This window comes from Anser cygnoides, chromosome 1, assembly GCF_040182565.1.
Source record: "Anser cygnoides isolate HZ-2024a breed goose chromosome 1, Taihu_goose_T2T_genome, whole genome shotgun sequence".
Classification (NCBI taxonomy): domain Eukaryota; kingdom Metazoa; phylum Chordata; class Aves; order Anseriformes; family Anatidae; genus Anser; species Anser cygnoides.
In genome coordinates, this window is record NC_089873.1 from 110,806,850 (window position 1) to 110,815,517 (window position 8,668).

Below are 8,668 nucleotides of genomic sequence, written 5' to 3' on the forward strand. Positions count from 1 at the left end.
TGCACATACAACACAGAGTCCCTACTGAGGGGCTTTCATAACTGGGCAAGCAGCAGGACTCTGTAGAAAGTACGGTGTTGTTTCTTGTATTTTTATGCTTTGCAACTAAAATGACATTACATAAACATTTAAAAATGCTTTCTTCCTTTACTTTGAAATGCTACTTCATCCTCACTGCTGGGACATTTCTTCTCATAGGCAAATATTGCCTCATAAGATGCAGCTACTCTTAGGAACAGTGAGGAGCTCATAAGCTATATGTACCAGTGTGGTATCTGATAATCAAAACACAATGTATCACCTTAATTAAGCCAAACAGCAAATGAAAATTTTGGCTCAGACTAGAGCTGGATCATCCTAGTTGCTTTAGGCATCACAGCTTCTTGCTCCACTGTGTTCCACTGGATGCCCAGCTCCATGGTTAGCATGGGCAGAGACAGATAAAGTGCAGTGGGAAGTGTTACAAAGCATCACTGTAGTTTGAACAGAAATTGAATTAACCCTTCCCTGACTGTGCCTTGAACTAGATACTAGTATCTGCACAGGATTGAATTTACATTATCTCAAAAGAAAAAAAAGAGCGGCAACAGAGAACAGGCCAGAAGCATTAATGGCGCTCTAGCCATTTCTGGAGACTGTTTCACAGTTTTCACTCTGGGATCAGAGTAAGCCTTACAAAGAAGGTCAGAACCATCATTTTGTTAAAGTCAACTTAATTTTCATAAATTTTGCTTTCTTTTTTCCAGCTGCACTGTTCCTGCAAAATCAGAATTAGAAGTGAGGTCTTCTCTTTCAACATATCAGTCATGCAAGGCCAAGCGAGATGCAGGGAAGGGAGTAGAGCTGGCAGGAGGAGCAGCTATATTTACAGGTGGCCTTTTTTCTTCTCCTTCAGACTGGAAGTGCATCCCTGGTACATGTGACTTTTGAGTAGAAATGGGAAAGATGGATCAGGTGCCATCACATCAGGATGCCAGAAAGACTTGCAATTTGGTAGTTCAGAGTGGGTCTTATGCTTGTAACACAACTTCATGATATCCTGTTTTCTTAATTACTTTACTTGCATGGCTATGCCCAACCAAAAACAACAACAAAAACAACAACGAAAACCAAACACAACCAAGCAAAGACCCCCCCACCAACAAAAAATCCTGACACCACTTCACTGCTGAAGGCAACAACAAATTGGCAAATGATCAAATATGGCATGAATTTAGTTGTATTTTTGCAACTAAACAGCCAGATAATACACTTTTCACAGTCATGACACCAGAAACTTGCAGCATCTTTGCACATTGAATTGGTGTAAAATAATGTGTCTTTTCTTCTAATGTAGGCAAGGCTATGAATCATGCATATGCCATCAAATTTCAGGTTCTAGTATTTCAGATTGAACAACTTGGCAATCACACTGTTAAATGCGTTTACTTGTGGTAAGATCAAAATTACTTGCAACTTTCAATCTGTAAGACTAATTACATGAAGGGCAAATGAACATATTTATTTCTAAGAGCACAGATTAAGCCCTAAGCAATAAAGCCAAATGTAGGGGTTCTTACTGAGATTCGCACTGAAATCAGCAGCGATTTTGCTGGAGTTACGACAGGGGAGACAATGGGGAAGGTTACAAAAACATGATAAGGAAAGAGCTCTCATACTGTTTTAGAAATACTGATGTCTGTAAAATAATAAAAGCTACTCATGATGTACTGTAAAAATAACGAAGAGTAATCTAACTAATTAAAATCTATGCCAGCTGCTTCTATCATCTTTTTTATTTTTTTTCCTGCAGAGCCAACGAAAAGCAACATTGGCCACAAGGGTACCTCAGCTTGGAGGCAACGGTTCATTTTTCTAAGAACAGCATGCTGTTTGCTTGAATCTGTTCATTATTCAGCTTTCTCTCAGACAGTTTATAAGTAGTCTCTTGTGACTCTCTTACAATCAAAATTCAGTCAGTTGTGCTGGATCTCACTACTGAAACCACTTGGGTAAACTCTTATGGCCATGGAGACTTGAATGCAGGATCAAGGCATACGCTGCTTAGTCCATACTGGATGCTTATCCCCAGAGACTCTTTGCTCTTCTGTTAAGTGTAATTTTTGGTCTTTTTAAAGCCATTTATGAATTCAAACATCACTTTTTTTCTGGATATCTTTTATAACTGCATTTAACTGCAATGATTCAGTGACTGCTCCCACTTGTAAACCCATTTGCCAGAATATTAATGGATGCAAATATCAGAATGCAGGTAAAGCCATTTCATTTTTGAAAGAGATTTTCCCAGGTCTTGCATTTGGTAATTTGACAATGGATAAGCACTAAAATGTTTGGTATCCCACTGAGGGGGAAACTGAAATCATCAACCAGTACCTAGCTTTGGGCTGCTCATCTACGCAAGATTTTTCTTATGTTGCATTTGATTCTGAGCTTCCCAGCTTATGAGAGTGGTGAGCAAATGCCTTCTGCACCTTCTTTTCCTTACATCCCTCTGCTGTGCAAGGCTCCAGGCCTGCACCACACTGGGACGCACCACTGCTACACCAGGAAGAGCCTGCAGTATCAGGGCCTTGGCTGTTAGAGAAAAACCTAATCCTATGGATGTGGGGGATGGGAGGGAAAGAAGGAAGACAAGGGCCATATCTCCAAAGGTACCACCTCATTAAAAACATCTAAAAGCTGTATTAACCAATTCATGAGCTATGAACTCCATTCTTACTTCCATTTTCATTATCTTTTTTTCCTTTCTCTCACTCGTGGTCTTCAGAAATAACCAAATTAAAATAGTAAATCTTCAAAACGATCTCGTTCCCCTGTTTGTTAATGCAAATCCTTCCTCTTGCTAGGGATCTTCATTGTCTTTTGAAAGAAGAGAGCAGAACACTTTATTATGAAGATTTTTATTCTTCCATATAAATAGATTATAGAAAACATATAATTTTTATATCACTGATATGATTGCTCTGTGTTTCACAGTTGAATTGGCAAGCAGCAGCAACTTAAAGGTTTAATAGTGTGAGGTGTCTTGTGCATATCCAGGTATATAAAAGCATAATAATAATAACAATAAGTTGTAATGGTTGATGTAAAAACATCACGTACGGAGGAATGGATAAAGCACACTCCTCTAACTAGGGACAAGTTATTATCTCTAGACATTGAGATTAGTCATACCTGACTTCATCTCTTCTCCCACAGGCTCACTATGTTTACTGAAATTAATCTGAGTATCAGTCAGGCAGTCAGTGCTAGGATGATTTTTGCTTTCAAACCTATTCTCACACGCCCTCTTCCCAAATTAAAGAACTGAATGTATCCTAAGGTGTTTCTGACTGAGGAAAGTTGTAAAGTTGACTAAATTTCCTCACTTTTCAATCTTCTCTCTTCGTCAGCTTTGTAGGTGAGTTCTAGTTTGGCATGAACTTTAACACCGAACCTGTAATACAACAGTGTTGAGTGCTGATACCTTTTACAAAATAGGATGTCATTTGCAAATATAATTGTCTTTCCTTTACATCACTGACCTCTATGGCATTACTGATGATTCTGGGAAAATCATTAAGGGCCACGTCTATTTTTTAAGGATTGTGTCATACATCTCTCGCAATGCTTTATTTTAATCCTACCATTCATCCTAGAAGGTCCCGGACTATTACCATCAGCTAATTTCTCCCTGTCAATGGAGGGCAATATCTCTACAAAGTTAACTGTGACAATCACTGCACTGTGCAACACTGAGAGAGGTGGGAGGAAAATCATCATTTTGAAGCAAACATAAAGGTTGATGACCCCTTTTTCTCATTAACTCTGTCACAGAAGTTTTAATAACGATCCAGGAAACACAGCAGCTAAGATATTAAAATCTCTTAAAAGATTCTCCCTAATAGCTTTGGAACTGAATATCTAACCTTGGAGCAGAGCAGGCATGAGCTGGTCCAACTACAGTATGAAAACACGGTTTCAAGGAGGTTTTCCCCTGGGAAAAGTGAGAGGATGGTCACTTTCTGTCCATGACTATTGCTGATTAACATGTATACATATTATTTATATTTTATCTTCTCCTCTATCCCTGCCACTTCTCTTCTTTCACTTGCTGTCTCTCAGCCTTATGGTGGTCAAATTTCTTCCGTTCTATGTGACATTTTGTGAAAGTTACTTAAAAGTTATTTGCTTATTCGCAAAATGCAGATCTCAAACAAAGGACATCTCTTATCTCAATTGAGGAGAGAGGCCAAGAAGCTCTACTGAAGCTAACAGCCCTGTCCAAGGGAGGTGTTTGTGTGGGTGGGAAGAGGCCCTAGCATAAGGGCATCTGCCTGTCTAATCTCATGTAGCAAGGTCATCCAGGTAGAAGGGACATGAGGATGGTAGTAGAGACAGATTATGGGTATATGATGAGGGAATCAAAAGGCAGTCTTATTTCAGCACACTTTTGTCTGCTTCTGCTGTGATCCCTGTCTGAGAGGTATCCTGCTGTGTGAGAGACCTGACCAGAGCATCTCCAAGAAGCTGTCCATGGTCACCAGGTCAATGGAGTTACAAACACTAGAAGGCGTCACTGGGGTCCTGTTTCTTTGCCACACAAAGCCAGCCACAGTGGGAATCCTGTCCTCTGAGCTGCGGCATCAGACGCAAATAGAAGTAATTTCAGTCATTTGATTTTTGTTTGCTTTCTTAACTATTGTCTCAATGATGCCCTAGTGTTTCTATATGTCTGAGATACCACAGGCTGAGTGCAGAAAGATACAGACAAGGTTGTGTCCTCTGTGTGAAATTGCATTTAAGGTGAGTGTTTTCCCCTTCTGACTGACTTTTAGACTGTAGAACTGGAGGATGAAGAAATTATTCTTTCGGACATTCCTGCATTACACTTGTAGTTACCAATGCCTTAATACATATTTTAAAAAGCACACTGTGGCAAAATCCGTTTTCAACTGTTTAAACCCTTTGGTTGTCATGAACTTTATTACTAGCAAGTATCTGTTCCATGCTACATAAGCAAAGCACCTTACACAATCCCCAAGCAATCATGCTAACCATACCATGCAAGTTTAGAGCTGTACCAGACAGAAAGAAAAATGGGGAAGACAGGTTAGAAAAAGAAAGGCGTATGGGAGAATATGCAGAAGGTGATTTATTATGATGATAATTTCACATAAAACAAAGGCTATCCAAAAAAGGCTGCCTCTACTCTTGTGTTTATAAAAGAGTTCCAGCAGCATACTGGAAATTTCCAAAATCCCTTATAGCTCATGCGGGGCTGCACTCATCTCACACATCCTTAACAGCTATCCCTGTTACTCTTAAAGACGTGAATGAATTCAGGAATAGAAATAGGGAACAGTCAGTTCTACACAAGGCAAGTTTTTCAGAGCAGGGACTAACTTGTTAGTGCTCTTCACCTGTATGAGCATGCCCAGCACGGTAGGTCCTGCTACCAATTAGCGCCCATGGGTGACTGCTGCAATAGAAAGACCACACAATAGAAAACCACCGGGGTAAGGAAGCGCAGTAGGGGAAAGAAAGAAAAGTGAAAGAAATGACTTTGAGGAAGGCATTGGAGGAACAGCATAACGTTGCTTAGCACTGCTTTTCCTGTGTGCCATTTTGGGTGCAGGGAATAAAATAATAATGCTTATTTATTAGATTCCCATTCTTGCTATGTGGACTAAATCTCCATAAAGCCAAATTATTTCATTGGCAAAGAGTTAGAGATTTGCGGAGACTTGACATTAAATAACTAATCTTTATTTCTCATTATCACCATATGCAAAGTGTTGTCTATGCTACAGTTTGGTCTTGCATATGCTAAATAGCTGTATGAATATCTGCTGGTGCAATAGCTTCTGCCACTGATTCAGAAATAAAAATGGAAAAAGAATATAATAATTCTGCAGTCTCAGATCTGAGTCTTTTCATCCCCGGCTATATTCATTACCCTTCTCTTGCCTTCACATTAGTAGTATAAGAACACAGCGTTTGATTCTCACTTATGCCACTGTTGTGCAGGCAACTAAGTCTTAAAACACATTCATTTGTTGAACGTGGCATGATCCCACAAATAATAGTTATGGCACTAATTTCAGAAAAAGATCACACAGCAAGCACTAGCCTACAGCAACCATACATTTCATTTCCTAGTATCTTTTTTTTCAGTACAGGCTGTACTAAATGACCTAAATGGAAGGCTTTTGATGAGAGAAAAGCTAAAAGAAGAACCCCAGATAGTTCAAACAGGGCACATGAAATGCTTAAAGTCTGGAAAAACAAAATCCAAACCAAATGGCACCATACTGAGCACTGCTAAACCAGGTTGTTTTACCTTAAATGGCACTCAGCTGATCTTTCTGTTTGCTTGTTCTGGCTTTGCAAATTGCATTAGTTGCATGTGATTTCATATTGGAACCATCGATCTCTCTTCATTTTTTTTTTTTTTTATCATTTATGACATTTTATGTGATTATTTTCTCTCTCTCTCTCTTTTTTTTTTTTTTTTGGTTCTGTTTATTGGACCGGGAATGGGAGGAATGGAAGAGAAGTTAGGCTCTGTAACATCTGTTCATCATTTTTTACATGGGACAAAGACTTTTCATCTTTCCCAGACAGACAGAATATAAAAATTCTGAGTATGAGGAACAGATACACACACAAAAAAATCCCTATATATTTCTAATCAGTGATTTATAGATTTAATCAGCAACTCCTGCAAGCCAATTGAAATTCACTTGAAGTTTGTCTTCTTAGGAAGCTGAACTGGAAGCTTCAAATCAGCTTTCAATTCTGCTTTTAAGCACTTGTTACCTGTAAATTTAAAATCAATCCCTCTTTTTCTCAAGCACTGATGATTCCTCATAGGGAGGCTGCAAGGGAAAACATGATGGTTTTTCTTTGAAACTCCACACTTGAGAAGTGCTAATGGCAGAACTCGAAAGGAAAATTTACATTTTCAACATGGCCTTGCTTTTAGTACAGAACAACACCTAAGGAGCAGAAGAGCTGATTTTCACTGAAGTGTTATTAGACTAGTATGAAAAATTCTACTTGAGGGGAAGAAGAGTTTTGTCCAAGATCAAACCTCATCTATGAGCTAACAATGGTTTATTAAACTCTTATTAGAGATTTCTTGACCTATCTGTATCCAGTGCCTACTGACTTTCTCAAGTTGTTTAAGAAGCATTTCAGGTTCAAGTAAAATTTATCAGAAGATAGCATAAGTTTCAACAACTCAGTTTCAGAAGTTTGATGATCCTATCATATGTGATCAGCAAAGCTCCTTTTTGAGACAAAGAGAGAAACAGAATTATAGTGACAACCTGACCCAGCTGAGGAAAAAAAGAGTAATCAGATAAAAAAGTAATTTCCTCCGACTGTCTTAGTACTTATATCTGTGTTGTGGTGGCCTTGTGTACTGTTGCTTTGTGTAACTGCCCCAGTTTTAGCACTATCTTAAAAATAATGTGAGCAAAAATATGAAATAAGACATTTTTGTAGGAAACTTCTTTTCCCTTCCTGAATCCTATTAAGTGTCTACAATGCTTTCTCTCTCTGTAGCTTTTTACAAGCTTTGGGAACTTTACATTTTCATTTATGCAAATTAATAATAGTTAGACACTCATTTGCTGAACGGACTTACTGTCTTTGCAGGTTTGCTGCTACTGGGACTCTAAACTAGGAAAGACAAGGTAGAGAGATTAAGACTCACTGTAAGGCGAGGTAGTGGTGGTCAGGTCTGGAAAGCAAGGAGTGCTGGGTGACAGTGACAGGGGAGATCTCAGGAGTGGTAAAACAGGGCAAAAGGATGCCCACTTCAATCTGCAGCCTGGGAAAGAGGTAGGAGGAACCAGAGCTCCACCAAACTATGATGTCATTGGGATAACTGAGACATCATGAGAGAGCTTGCTTAGAGGACTGCTGTACTGCAATGGGTAGATACCAGCTCTTCAGGAGAGACAGGCTAGGAGGACAAGTGGGACTTGCCCTCTACGTGCGGGAGCACTTCAGATGCAGTGAACTCTCCTATGGGCCAGACAACAGCCTGCATGAGAGCTTTTGTGTCAGGATCAGGAGAGGCTGGCAAGGATGGCACCTTAGCAGGGGTATGTTGCAGTGGTGGTAAGGTTAACAAAGCCTTCTTTAAATAACTCAAGGAAGTCTCTGGATCACAGATCCTGGTAGACATACCAGGAGACCAGTTTGGCTGAACAGGGAACTCATGGCTGAGCTCCAATGCAGAAATGGAGTGTAGAGGAAGCTGAAGAAGGGACGGGCCAGGTAGCTGGAGTTAAGAAACATAAAGATGAGCAAGGAAAACATGGGTTCATTGATGAATGGGACAGGTAATTCAGTGACTGTAGGCATAGATAAGGCTGAGGTACAGCATGCTTTATTTAATTCACTTTCCACCAGGAAGGTCTCCCATGCATCTGTGCTCAGAGGCAGGCTTGAAGAAAGGAAATTTCAATTCTCTTCAAACTCCTGAATTTTATTCACGGCAGTGGATGAGAGTAAAGTCAGTGACTACCTGACAGGACTTGAACCATACACATATGCTGCATCTGAGGAAGCTGAAGGAGCTGCCCAGTGTCTATGCAAGGTTACTTTTCTGTCATCTTCAAAATGTTGTGGAGATCAGGAGAGGTAACCCATGAAAAACTATGAAGGCAAACAC

At 39.7% G+C, this 8,668-nt stretch overlaps 1 long non-coding RNA gene across 1 annotated transcript; it reads right to left on the reverse strand.

Annotated features, from left to right (window-relative positions):
- Positions 1-2,818: 2,818 nt before the first annotated feature.
- LOC106037012 (uncharacterized) lies at positions 2,819-7,835 on the reverse strand. The gene is made up of 3 exons (XR_007158844.2): positions 7,703-7,835; positions 3,909-3,976; positions 2,819-3,436 (listed from the first exon to the last, which is right to left on the reverse strand). It is a non-coding gene; the product is annotated as an uncharacterized lncRNA (long non-coding RNA).
- Between the last annotated feature and the right edge of the window lie 833 nt (positions 7,836-8,668).